Genomic DNA, 12611 nt, shown 5'->3' with positions numbered 1-12611 from the left:
AGTCAACTGAACCTCCTCCTCAGTTCATATTAAAGGCTTCCCGGGGGAGCAGAGACTCGTGTGAAGGAAGATACCGCGCTGCTCCATCTCTCCACCATGTCCTCCCTCACCACTTCCAGCTGGAAGCACAGAGCCTGCTCCTCCTTCCTGCCCCCAGCCAGCAACTCGTCACCCTCTGGCAGTTAACAGCTGAGAAAACCTTTTGCCAGCTTGGGGAAAGAGAGGAGGCAAGGCAACTGGTTAAAAAAATAAACTACGTTAAAAAACAAAAAGCCCAGTAAGCTGAATGAGGTGCGGGATCGTCCCAGTGCAAGCACCTGCCTCCAACGATTCCCCCCAACAAGCCCAGCTGAGAGGCAGCCAGCGGGGCAGGATCTGTCCTGGCAAAGAGCTGCTGCCGGAGGCAGAGGGAGGCCACACCCTGTGTCACCAGCCCTGGGAAGAGCCATGGGGTTCCTGGAAAACATCCCCTTGCCACAGCGCCCAACTGCGCGGGGCACAGCATTGCTATGGGAGAAGGAAATGAATAGCTCCGCCAGTGACAAAGGAGACACCATAAAACAAAAACCCACCACTCGGTTTGAAATCGGACACTGCATGCATCAGTGTTGCATTTTGTCCAGGGACTGTATCATATTAATATTTTAATTGTCCTTTCCTGCTTCCAAGATTACAATTCTCAGTGTTCCTAATCTGAAGTTTTTCTACACGGTGCTTAAGGGAGCTTGCAGTACATGTTAGCACTGGATCAGGACAATGCTTCCTTTACTGGAAGTGCAGCTTCTGGATGTGTTTTCTGAGGTGGCTGCCACTGTCGCTACTGTGGTCAGCCTCAAAAAGTACAGGGAACGACTCCACCAGCAGCAATTTTATACAGCCTATATGTACATGTAATAATATCACAGCTTAAATGCTGGGAAATTTTGTCTGTTCTTAAGGGACTATCCCAGTCTGTAGCCAGCCATGGTGGTTTTCAGTGTGTTCTGGGCTGGGAACCAAAGTTCAGCCCTTTGTAATTTGTCTTGCCTTGAGCTGAAAATACCTTCATACTTTTGCCCCTTTCTCCTAAGAAGTTCCTCAGGTCTTCACTCTTCACATCCTGGCCTTTACAAAACCAAGCTGCTTCAAAGTACATAGTTAAAATATCTGCCTCCCAAAATTAGTTTACTAATGCTGCTATTATTTTTCTCCTATCACCTCTCATCCCTTGTGCCCTTATCCTTCAATTCACCTCAGTATTATAGGCACAAAAACAATTCAAAAAAATCATTAAGATTATGCAACAAAGGAGTCACAAGTTAGGAAATAGCAGATTGGTTATGTGACTCTGCTTCAATCCCCTTGCATTTATGCTTCATGGCAGTCTTACCTGATGCATGCCCAGTGTTTTATTGTTTTAGCTTTGCTTTATTTTTGCGAGGCCCCTCCTTTGTTTAGGACACAGGATGGACTTACTCTAGGGATGTGCCAGATTTTTGCAGTACAAGATGCTGGGACAATTCGCTGCGGAGGCACATAGGAAACCTTGAGGAAACAGATCCAATTCCTGTTTCTGTTCCAGACAGGATGTGTATACTGCAGCTGCATCTTTTGCGCATGAGTTCATGGGCGTGAGCTAATTTCACACTGCCTAACTTGGGTGTTGATAACAGCATAGCATGGATCTCTGGGCTGGCTGAAAAAACACGGGGGTGAAGAACCTGAACATGTTGTTAGCGGGGCTGAGCTACTGGCTTGGAGACCACTTCAAGTTGCCGTTGCCTCTGAAGTGAGTAAGACATATACAATGTTCCTACTATGATACTCTCTGATGACTTAGAGGAAGTCATTTGACTTCACACCTGGCTGTAAGTTATGTGCTTGTCAATTTTCCAGGAGTCTTGCACAATGCATCTAACTCTAGGAAGAGCCAAACGTTCCCATTTGCATCAGAAGTCCACAGGATATGGAGAGCTCTAAGGAGAAGACCCATTGCTGACAGATGATTCCCCTGCATTAAGGCTGTGTGTGTGTAATAAATAAAAAGAGATGCATCAGAAAACACCTCTATCTGGGAAAAAAAAAAATGCAAAATCCCAAAATCTAACTGCATTGGTCAAATAATGTAATAATGTAGTTACTTAATAGTTCTCTCACTTCAGTTTATTTTGGCAACTGCAACTATCTAAAGCCAGCAACAGAATAAAAGCTGGTGTTGTCTAACTAAAGTCAAGGATTCAAATGCCAAGTTGAACAATGAATGTGGTTAAAATAAATAAATAAGTGCATTATTTAGTTCTTGGTCTTTTTCAAAAGGATCTGCACAAACAAGAAGTTAATAACTGATCTGTAACACTGGCACGTTTATTTGGCAGAAAGTATAAGGATCGCTTCTGTGGGATATATTCCATTGCACACAAACAGTATCAGCAAAGATTTGACAACAATGGATAGCCTTCAAAATGCTTTGGAAAAGGATGACTAGCAGGAAGTCAAATGAATGCTCCCACAAGCAAAAACAATGCATGTCACCAAAAAGTCAACATTTTTTTTTTTTGCCATTTCAGTTCAAAATCAACTCTCCTGAGATACAAACCTCTCCCCGAACCAAACATAAAAGCCACAGAAACCTCTAAATGCAAAGCAATAGCTAAAACAAATCTACATAGACTGGAGTCATATTTAAGGTCTTGAGGAAAATATGTACCTCCTGAGTCACTACTAAACTGAGAAAAAGTTACACCCAGACTCTATCCTACCCCAGTTTGTAACGAGGGAAAAACAAAACAAAGCAAAAATACAGAGAACTGAAGGAAAACCTGTTGAACATGGGGAAAAAAAACTGTGGAGAGTACAGAATAAACAGAATGGAAAGTTGCAGCATCATGAAAGTGATCTCCTCCCTGCAATCTAGAAAGCAAGATGATTTTGGTCATCTGGCTCTCTGTGCATGCAATGCTCCACACAGTCTACCATACACCTCTGATCCTAGCATTAAAATGCAATTGAACTGTCCCCTTTACTAAGGACTTTAAGAGATGAATGCATTTATAGAAATACAGACTATCGCAACATCCCTGCTCCACTCATTTTCTAGCTTTACAGCCCACCTACTGTCTGATACTGATCTCCTTTGCATTGCACCATCATAACAGCCCTGAGCTGAGTCCTATACATGCCCAAATCTGTTACAGAGCTCCAAAACCTGGCTCAGTACAACTCTGTTGTAGAGTTTCTCTCAGTTCCCCCACGCCAAATGCCAGGAGACTGATAGCTCCTGCACTGACTCCACAAGCTGTGGCAAGCACCCATCCTCATGCCGCTTCTTTGGTCACTGGTTTGTGGCCCTGTGATATTTCTGCCAGAGACTCTTTGCAAGGAGACAACTTGATAAAGCCTGCCACAGGAGGTCTAAAAAAAAAATCTGGGCAGTTTTTGTAGAAATTCCCATCAGAATCCACAGCATTAGCAATGAGTTCACAAGACCTGACCCCCACCTAGTCTGAGGTCATTTTTCAAGGCTTGTTCAAAGACCTGCATTAGGCTATGACTGTTCTCATGGTCCACAGGGACAGCTTTTTTTGGGAAGTTCACAGAATGCTTTATCCTGGGCTGTGCAGTGCTCCTGCACTCCATCTGGGAGACAGGTTACAAGCAAACAAAACATAAAGAAGGAAGAAACATTGTGGAGGCAAGCCAGGTGGGCTGTGACAGTCTCCCTGTCAGCCAGTTGAATGCAATCTGAAATGCTGAGCACATGAGGAAGCCCGACTGGCCCAGCAAAATGAAGCCCTCAAGGCATAACTCTATGCACAAGAGCATTTGCAAAACCCTTAAAGAAATACATTATCCAATAAGCACTAACCATCCCTGTGCTTCACTGGGTGTGTGCAGAGGAAGAAATAGGTGAAACACCCACTGGAAGAGGAGAAAAACAGGAAGAAGGAGAAAGGGATTACAAAATAATGAAGAATGCATCCTGAGCAGCTATTCATTTTCACCAGGTCAAGAACAACATCAAAAACCAGAGATCTCTCCTCCATGTTTTAACTTGTTTGCATTAAAATACACTGTCCTAGAGAACTCAGGGTAAGTTTCACACTCATGCCCCTCTATCCTTGTTGCCAACACACTAGGATCACTTCACCTCTGTGCTCATCCAAGGCTAACCCAAACTGAAGCTTCACAGTACTGAGATCAGCCCTTCCCTCATGGACAGAGGACAAGGGCCGATGTTCCCTTCCCTGGCAGGAGGCAGACCTCTCAAGATCCAGCTCTCCCATACCTCTGACGGGGACATGGCAGCCACCTTCCCTCCCTCTAACTCGCAGGCACACAGTGGGCTGCTGTTCACAGAGGATGCCAGCCATGGCATCTGGCATGGGGTAAGACCTGGAGAAGGAGAGAAGTGAGGTTGGGCACAGGAGGGAGTACCCAGCCGAGAGGGCAGCAGGGCAGTGGGAGACCCTCATTTGCAGTCTGCTGCAAGGGCACATCCCTGGTGACAAATGCAGCCGGGCTCTGAGCTCAGAGGGAGTGAGAAGTCCTTGTGCCTGTGCCTCTAAGTCCCTATCCACTTGGCCTCGCGTGCTCAGCTCGCTGATACAAGATGCTTTTGGAAGATTAAATATATGGACTTTAATGATGGCCCTGTCATTCCTACAGTACCATGCCAGGTTTCACTGTTCCTTGTCTGCTGTTTCAAGAAGAGGATAGCATGTGAGATGCCCTTCCCATTGTAAGCACAGCTTAATGCTCAGTTTCCTTCTTCGTGAGTTTTACGAAGACCTCCCTGTTTGTTCCTGTGGCTCCTCACTGCACAGCCTATCATTCTGGTCTCCAGACCACCAGGTTTCTGTCCTGTGTTGTGCTGGCTTCACCTGTTTAGCTCACTTGTTACTGCAAGCACTAAGGCAGCTACTGCAGCTCTCAGATATATGATAACCCATCTTCACACTTTCAGCCTTTTTCAGAGCAGATTTATTTACTGGTGTGCAAGAGCTAAAAACCTGGGAACAGGTGCATGTTTTTCCTCCAAGTAATCTTCAGTTTGGGCTTATGCTTGAAAATATGATGTAGCAATGAAGGACAAGAGACAGGGATATAAAAATGATACAAATAGCCATAGACCCCAAGAAGAAAGAGGCTCAGGAGGCTAGGGAAGCCAGGATAAATCAAGAATGCTATGGGAGAAGCTGCTAGAAGCTTTGTAGTATGTGAACAGCAGCCAAATTTCAATTAGAGAAGGACAGGGGCTGAGGAGAAGACAGCTTTTCATGTTTCTTATACTTAAGAGCTCAAGCTGCACTCAAAGTCGTGGATGTAGGTACAACAACTGGGAAAATTTGAAATGCAGTTTATCCCATGCCTGAATTAGCTTACAGACTCTGCCAGGTAATGACTATTGCTACGGGCTGAAAGGTCTCCACTTGCAACAGGTCAGACAACTCCAGTAGCTACCCACAGGAAATTGGGCTGGTGGCATGGGAGAGGGAGTCCTGCCTTCATGGCACTTTAGGCTGAAGAGAACAGCCTTAAGGCAGAAAAGGGTATACAACTCACGAGTATAATGGATCATGGAGGGGACTTTTCTTCTACTGCTCAACTCCTTTTCCAAAAGGGAGACAGATCTGACCCACGTGAATATGATCAATAGGCCAATAACCAAGGCATTTGTAATCTTAATACAATATTCTTATTTCAGCGTTTAGCCATTTCATCCGGCCAAGTGGAAAACACCAAATGATCTTTGCAATTTATTTTAAAGCTGTTTGTCTTCTAACTCATCATCATTTAATTCATCATAAAATTCCCCATTGTACATGAACAGGAAGTGCCACTTCCAGCAGCCCACACCACCTGTTCACAGCCTTTGTTTTTTGGGGGATGGTTGTTTTCACTTTGGACATCTCATTGTAACCTGGCCTTTCTTGTCTGCTGCTAAAATATAAAGGTGCAATATGAGGTCTGTCATTGAAATGTTATTATAGAAACATTACTGGGAATTGTGCCATGGTCAACTTTAACTTTCCAGACACCACTTGGGAAACAAATGCTTCTAATAATAAACTTCTGCCCAGCTTGCCATATGACCGATAGCTGACAGATTTCTTCAACTGACAGAAGTCACTGAGACAAAAAGAGGCAACCCCAACTTAGTAAGTAATGAATACATTCAAAAAAAGCTGGTCACTGAAAATAGCATTGGGCTGATTACTCAGCAACTGTTTCCATTTACATTAAACAGAAAAACAAACAGAAGTAGGTGAGTAATTATTTTTTTCCAACTTCAGAAGGGCAAACTTTGTCAGATTAAGGAAATCTATTAGTGAATTTACCTGGACTGAAGAGCTGAAAGACTTGAAGGTGGTGAGAAGTTGGAAAATATCTAATCAAAGGTATGAAAACTATCCAATGTATATATTCCAAGCAAGAGAAAAATCTTCTTGCAAGCACTCTAGGACTGAATAAGTAAAAAATAAAATAAAATAAAATAAAATAAAATAAAATAAAATAAAATAAAATAAAATAAAATAAAATAAAATAAAATAAAATAAAATAAAATAAAATAACACTACCGAGATATTCTTAGGAACCACAAATGGCAAATGGCAAACAGTGCTGGGCAGCAAAGATAGCTGTGGTATAGAGATTGAGATGCATGGGATTAAGGCCAGATTTGTCAAAGTCAGTGGGATAGGACACATAACAGACTACTGAAATAAACAACAAGTCTTACAGAAAAGGAAAACATGCCATAGGAAAGACACTATTTCTCTACTAAAGGTAGAGAAGAACTGATGCAATTGTACAAAACTTTGGTGTTTCCCCCAGGACATAGTATATGATGTGTTCTCACACTCAAGAAGGAAGAAAACAATTCTGAAAAAGATGCAGAGAAGACTTACATGGAGAATGGAGAGCCTGTCTTGTGAGAGGAGCTAAACAATGCTGGCATGAGAACAAAGAGGTACAAACTGGCTGTGAATTTAATGAATTCCTTGCCATAGCACCAACCTGGAAACTTGTTGGTACCCTTGCTCTACTTTCTACTCCTCTGTCTGTGGCACATTATCATTTGGCTCTTTGGCCTTTTTCTACAAGCCTCAAGTTTGTTGTAAACTATTCGTAAGGACTCTGTGGCACAAGGTGAATTGGTGGTATGTAAAGGAAATATTTTATGGACATTTTTGAACAAAAAAGTTGCCAGGCAAACCATCACAGCCCTGCCTCAAACCATCCAGGTCCCTAACTACTACGTCTCTTCTGGTGCAAAATCTCTCCCTCTGCTCTTCACATCCACTCCCATAAAGAACTCCATCTCATTAGTATCATCCTCAGGTCTGGTAGCCTTCACTTTTGCTAGAGAAAACCTCCCCTCTTTCTTAGAAATACACTTGTACCCTCCCTTTTGGGGAGTTCCTCCCCCCTGAAAAGGCATAGGCATACCTCTAGCCTTTTTTCACTTTGTGGGATAAGGCCTACTTAAGCCTGCCAGCCAGGAATCAGAGCCTGGGGCTAATTTCCTTTCTTGGACCTAAAAAAAAAAAACCAAACAGGTGCCCTTATGGGTACTTAAAATGCCCACATGCCTGTTACACGTAGTTGCCTATGGCAGTGGGAGAACCAGTTCTGATGATATCACTGGTCTTTTCAGTCCTGATGAGCAATCATTCACACAGAGAGACTGGAAATTACAGGAAAATCATAAGGACAATCATGAGCAAGGTTCAGGGAAACTCACTTGCAGAAGAAGTGGTGAAGAAGCCCAACTAATTTCTTGTTGATTGGCATAAACAACTCTGGAACTGATACCCATTTCTCTTGGCAGATGGACTCAGGACACCTCTTCCCCTGTCCTCGTCTCCATGTTTTTTTTGTCCATGCTCTGAATCTGTGTTATAAGCAGGAAAATGATGGTGATCCACCTGAAATTAATGAAAACAAAGAGTTTATAGTTGTTGTGTATTGAATAATGAGGCAACGTCCTCAGTCCAGATTCTCAGTGGTACTTAGCCAAGTTGTGCTGTACAAGTAATTCAAACCAGCTTTTACCCAGCTAACTGCCTGTTCAGTCAGTTCTCACTGTGTAAAGGCTGAAAGCACTGGCAGCAGCTTTTGAGCAGTTTATACAGTCACTTCCTGCCCTACCCCTGTGATGACCTTAGCACAGGCTTGAACTACATTCTACCATGACTAATGACACTGCAGACATATTAACCTTGACCCTTAACTAAATGTGGGCTCCTTCAGCAGTGAAGGTGAATCTGGAACACTCAGAGGCAGGATTCCAGTCGCCATGGAGCTGCCAGTTTGGAAAGCACAATGGGATCAGAAGTGAGACGCTGTTGTTCCATTAACAGTCATCTCCTTGAACTAACCGAGTGTGGTGCGGCCTGCAGCTCTCCTCCTCTGCAGCTGGCTCTGCAGAGAGCCCAGGGTCAGGTTACATCTTCAGCGCCTATTTTAGGAGTCCTCTTGGAACCAGTCTCACTAGTGTACGTTTGACTATAGCACAATGATGCCACTGAGGTTTCACAGACCAGTTAGAGAAATCCATCATTTGCTACTTGGTTTTCATTAGCTGGAAGATAGATTTAGAAAGCGCATTTATCTAGCTCAGCATGGTATGTAAGAGCATAGGCAAGAGCATGAAAATTTGTTGGGGTGAAACTCTGCACACAAAATAGGCATCATGTGAAGTCCTTCAAGCTTCACCTCTCTCTTTCTTGCCTTAAAAGCATGGAAGGACTAAGTCAGAAAACCTATAAACACAAACAATTCTGCTTCAGCTTTTTATTATTATTATTGAACTGGCCATTGTTTATAATTACTTAGTTGAGAAGAGGCTGCAAACTCACACCTTCTTTTAGGCGTCACACAGAAGTGTGACCAGATTAAGTAACTTTCTATTATGTTACTCTCACCCTGGCACAGCTGTTTCCATCTACATTTGTGCTTTTGAGCTGATCGTTGAACTTGATGAGAATATGTGAAGTGTCAGCCTGGGCAAGAGCACAAGTGAAGCCTAGCTGCCTTTCAGATATTCCTATTATATAAATATAGATTTCATGTCACTGAAACAACTTTTCTTTAAAGCAATACCACAAATTGCAGAATCTGTCTCATTGCCTGTTTTAACATTTTTTTATTTTTTTATTTTTATTTTTTCTCCTCAAGGATTCTCCTTTTTTCTTTTCTGTTTTAGTAACTGGGAGGCTCGGTTTTCCAAATGGTCTATTCATACTTTCTTGTGAACATAGCTGAACCAGATCTGACTCTTGTCTCGACTGTATGTAGGAAGTGAGGAAAAACTAATTACAGAATTAAATCACCTGGGACAAACAGCCTCGTTTTGCCAGTTTAGCCAGCTCTCCCATGACCTAAAGAAATTTGGGTAACCCAGTATCTGGGTTGGTCAAAAGTCTCTGTTCAAATCAATTCTATTGTAGACATATATAATAGTTTTTCAAAATAATTCTATTTAAATAAATAGTTCTGTTAAGGATTTCCCAATATACTGGTTGGTAGGAGCTACTAGAAGGTAGTTCTGTATCCCAACAGCAAACAAAGACAATCTTGATGGACTGTTGCCTACAAGTTTTGCTTAAACATGTAGTAACAGCTGAACTCAGAAATCAGAGGATACTTTATAAAAAGCACAGTTACCTTTAGGTGACAGAAAGCTTGATCCAAAATCATTAGAAGAGTCCACATCCTGCAGGTGGATATGTTCTTGTAACTCTTCTGATGTTACAGTGTCATGAACATGTGGAACAAACATGAAAATTACCCCAGTGCTACTGTGCTACTGTTGCTGAAAAGCAATCATGAACAATGATTTACAATAGGGAACAATAGAGAACCAACAATAGGGAAATTTGAGAGCAGAATCTGAAACATTAATACTGCAAGTCAAAAGGTCGATTTTATAGGAAAGAAGGCTCCTGCAACCTTTCCAGAAGAGGCAAATAGCATGGGATGCCAACAGTTATAGTAATTACATGCACTTAATCTCTTAACAGAAGCAGAGGTGGTCTTTTCAGAAGTAACACCAAGGAGTAAGGACATATTTTCAGAAAGAAGAAAACTCACAAGACTTTACTTTTTAAAGTTGCAATTTCTTGCCTTTATTTACTCTTTCCAGCTTTCTTCTCTAATCTGATGTTATTCTTCCAAAAGGGATCAATCTGCTGCTGTGTCTGGTTTTGAAGAGACAGCGTGTGTGGCAGGTAATATGGCCTGCTTTCTGAACAGGTTTTCTTCCATACAAAATGCCTGCAAAGTAGGTGATTACTAAAACTTTCATACTAACTTAACTATCGTTTGTTAGTAGAATTTACCCAGTATTTTTAGGGTGCTCTCTTAAAATGTTTCAAGGTGCCTTTAAATGTTAAAAAATTCAGCAAAATAAATGCAACTGAGTCTTGTAATATACCACCCTCCGAGTGGAAATGTTTTGCTTTCTAAGAACAAAAAAGGACATTTGTTTCACTCTCCAAAATACATGCAGAGTTTCGCCATGAACCAAAGCACCAAACTGGTACAATGGAAGTGATGGCATATACCTTGATTTTTCAGTTCTTTCAGTCCAGTAAGGAAATGTAGAAGAAGGAGCCTAGGCCACATGAAGAGAAGCAAACAGGACAGCTTGAAAAAAAAAAAAAAAAAAAAAAAGACTTTTTTAGACATCTTTTCATTAAATATTTTTTCAACAAATATTACCCATTTTCTGAAAATAAAGTCTAAAGTCTACCTAAGCCCAATGTGTCTGAAAAGCAAGAAAGCCAACACTTTAGCCACATCTTGGTCCAGATCTGTCTTCAGTTTCTGGTGTCTGTGGGTCCTGTGTACAACTCTCAGTTGACTCAGAAAACATTTCTGAGCATGGGAACAGAAACATCGAGGCAAGTTGTAGCTATGAAAATGAGGTAGAGGATCAGATTTGTTTTAAGCCAGTGCAGATCTGATGTCACCATGTGACACCAAGAAGCAGACATTCTGTGAGATTTGCATCAGATGCATTTGACTCTGTGGCCAGTTACTTCTAGCAGCATTTCCTGTGCTGTTCAGTCATCATCATTGCGTTCTACCTTTTTGCTTGATTTTCCTCATCTACAATTACAGTTGCACATTTTCAGTCAAGGGCAAGAAGCATTTATCCCTCAGAATCCTGCTTGAATTCTTGCTGGTTTACTCATTCAGCTCCTTAGAAGTTCAGAAGATGGACTGTGGGGTGTGCTTCTGGTATCTTGCCCTGCAGGTAGCCCTATTAAGCAGACTTTATTTATTTATTTATTCCCCTCAGAGTCAGGAATACCAGGTGTCCTCCAGATTCTGGCAGCACTCTTCAGAAGGGGACTTCGGGATTTTTTTGATTCCTTGCTCCAATAGCCCAGAAATTAGAGAATCGCAGACACCCCCTCCTCTCCCACCCCTGGGCATCCCACTACCACATTGTCTAAAATGGAGCAAAGGAACCCCAGGTTTTATGGCAGACCTAGGAGATTTTGAAATTAGAAGCCTGCAATTTCTTAATCTTCCTTGGTCCTTATTTGTTGAAATTAGTAAGCCAACACTTTTCAGATTTCTGTTCTGTGGAGGACTTAACAATTATATTTTATTGTATTTTGGACTGAAAATAAAATAGTTGATTTTCGAAGTCCTCTGCAATGTGAATTTACTGTTCTGTCTCTTCTTGCCTCTGGTCTGAGAAGGTGATAGGTGATCTGTCTTTAGGAAGACAGATGGGTGAATACAGGTCTGAACGATCAGTAATTAGTAAAAGTCTGCAGATATTACAGTAGCTAGTTTCAAGAGGAAAGCCTCTGACAGATTAAAAAATATGCATTTCAAAAACATCTCTAACCTTCAGCATGAAAACAGATTACATTTAGAGAAAAAATAATTTTAAAATTAAAATAAAAAGAATGCATGCGGAACTTTGCAAAAGCTGGTTTCACCTTACCTCTTTAGCATGTCTTTAGGGATTGATTTGCTGAAAATGTTGGAGATGAAATATTTTTGGCTGTTGAGTTGATTAAATGCAGCAAAAGCAGCTTTCCCTAAGCAACAGGAGGGGGGAAAAAGAACAAAAATCATACCTTCAACTAAGAAATAACATAGACTCGAATACCATAAGCTATAATTCAACAGAGAGCCTGAATCAGATTACTTTATCTACCAGTAATTTTAAAATGAAGTGTATCCACAGTCCTCAGAGGCAATAAAGAGAGAGCCAAGCTGATTTAAATGCTGGGAAAAACAAACATAATGCAGATCTGACCATTCTGATGTTTGTTTGTAGTCTAAAACAATTCTATGTCCACACCTGTATTTAAATTCTATACTACAAACTTTAAACAACTTTTTTTTTTTTTTTTTTTTTTTTTTGTCAGAGTAAAAAAAAATTGAGGATGAAAGATGCTCCACTTTGCTGTAAGTAAACACTCATTGGATTTGTATACTTTGTAGTCATACCTTCTAGAAAGGACCAGAAAATGCAACTACCACTGTAACAAGAGGAACAAAGAATGATTAGCATCTGATCTGTGGACATTTTTTCCCTCATAGTTGATAAAGCATAAAGCAATTCTGATAGTTATTAGTTCTTAGTTTCAGCTAAACAACCC

The 12611-nt window shown here is 41.4% G+C and overlaps 2 long non-coding RNA genes across 2 annotated transcripts in view; one reads left to right on the top strand and one right to left on the bottom strand.

Annotated features, from left to right (window-relative positions):
- Positions 1 to 215: 215 nt before the first annotated feature.
- On the top strand, positions 216 to 2267 carry LOC118160343. Its single transcript, XR_004747430.1, has 2 exons — positions 216 to 1768; positions 1876 to 2267. It is a non-coding gene; the product is annotated as an uncharacterized LOC118160343 (long non-coding RNA).
- Positions 2268 to 10568: 8301 nt separating this feature from the next.
- LOC118160342 overlaps positions 10569 to 12611 on the bottom strand; it is a 22285-nt gene continuing 20242 nt past the window's right edge. The window contains exons 4-5 of the long non-coding RNA XR_004747429.1: positions 11948 to 12044; positions 10569 to 10629 (exon numbers count right to left, since the gene is read on the bottom strand). This is a non-coding gene — a long non-coding RNA (uncharacterized LOC118160342). The remainder of the gene's footprint in view (positions 10630 to 11947; positions 12045 to 12611) is intronic.

This window comes from Oxyura jamaicensis, chromosome 1, assembly GCF_011077185.1.
Source record: "Oxyura jamaicensis isolate SHBP4307 breed ruddy duck chromosome 1, BPBGC_Ojam_1.0, whole genome shotgun sequence".
NCBI classification, from domain to species: Eukaryota; Metazoa; Chordata; class Aves; order Anseriformes; family Anatidae; genus Oxyura; species Oxyura jamaicensis.
The sequence above is the reverse complement of the archived record's forward strand: the minus strand, read 5'-3'. Positions and strand labels throughout refer to the sequence as shown.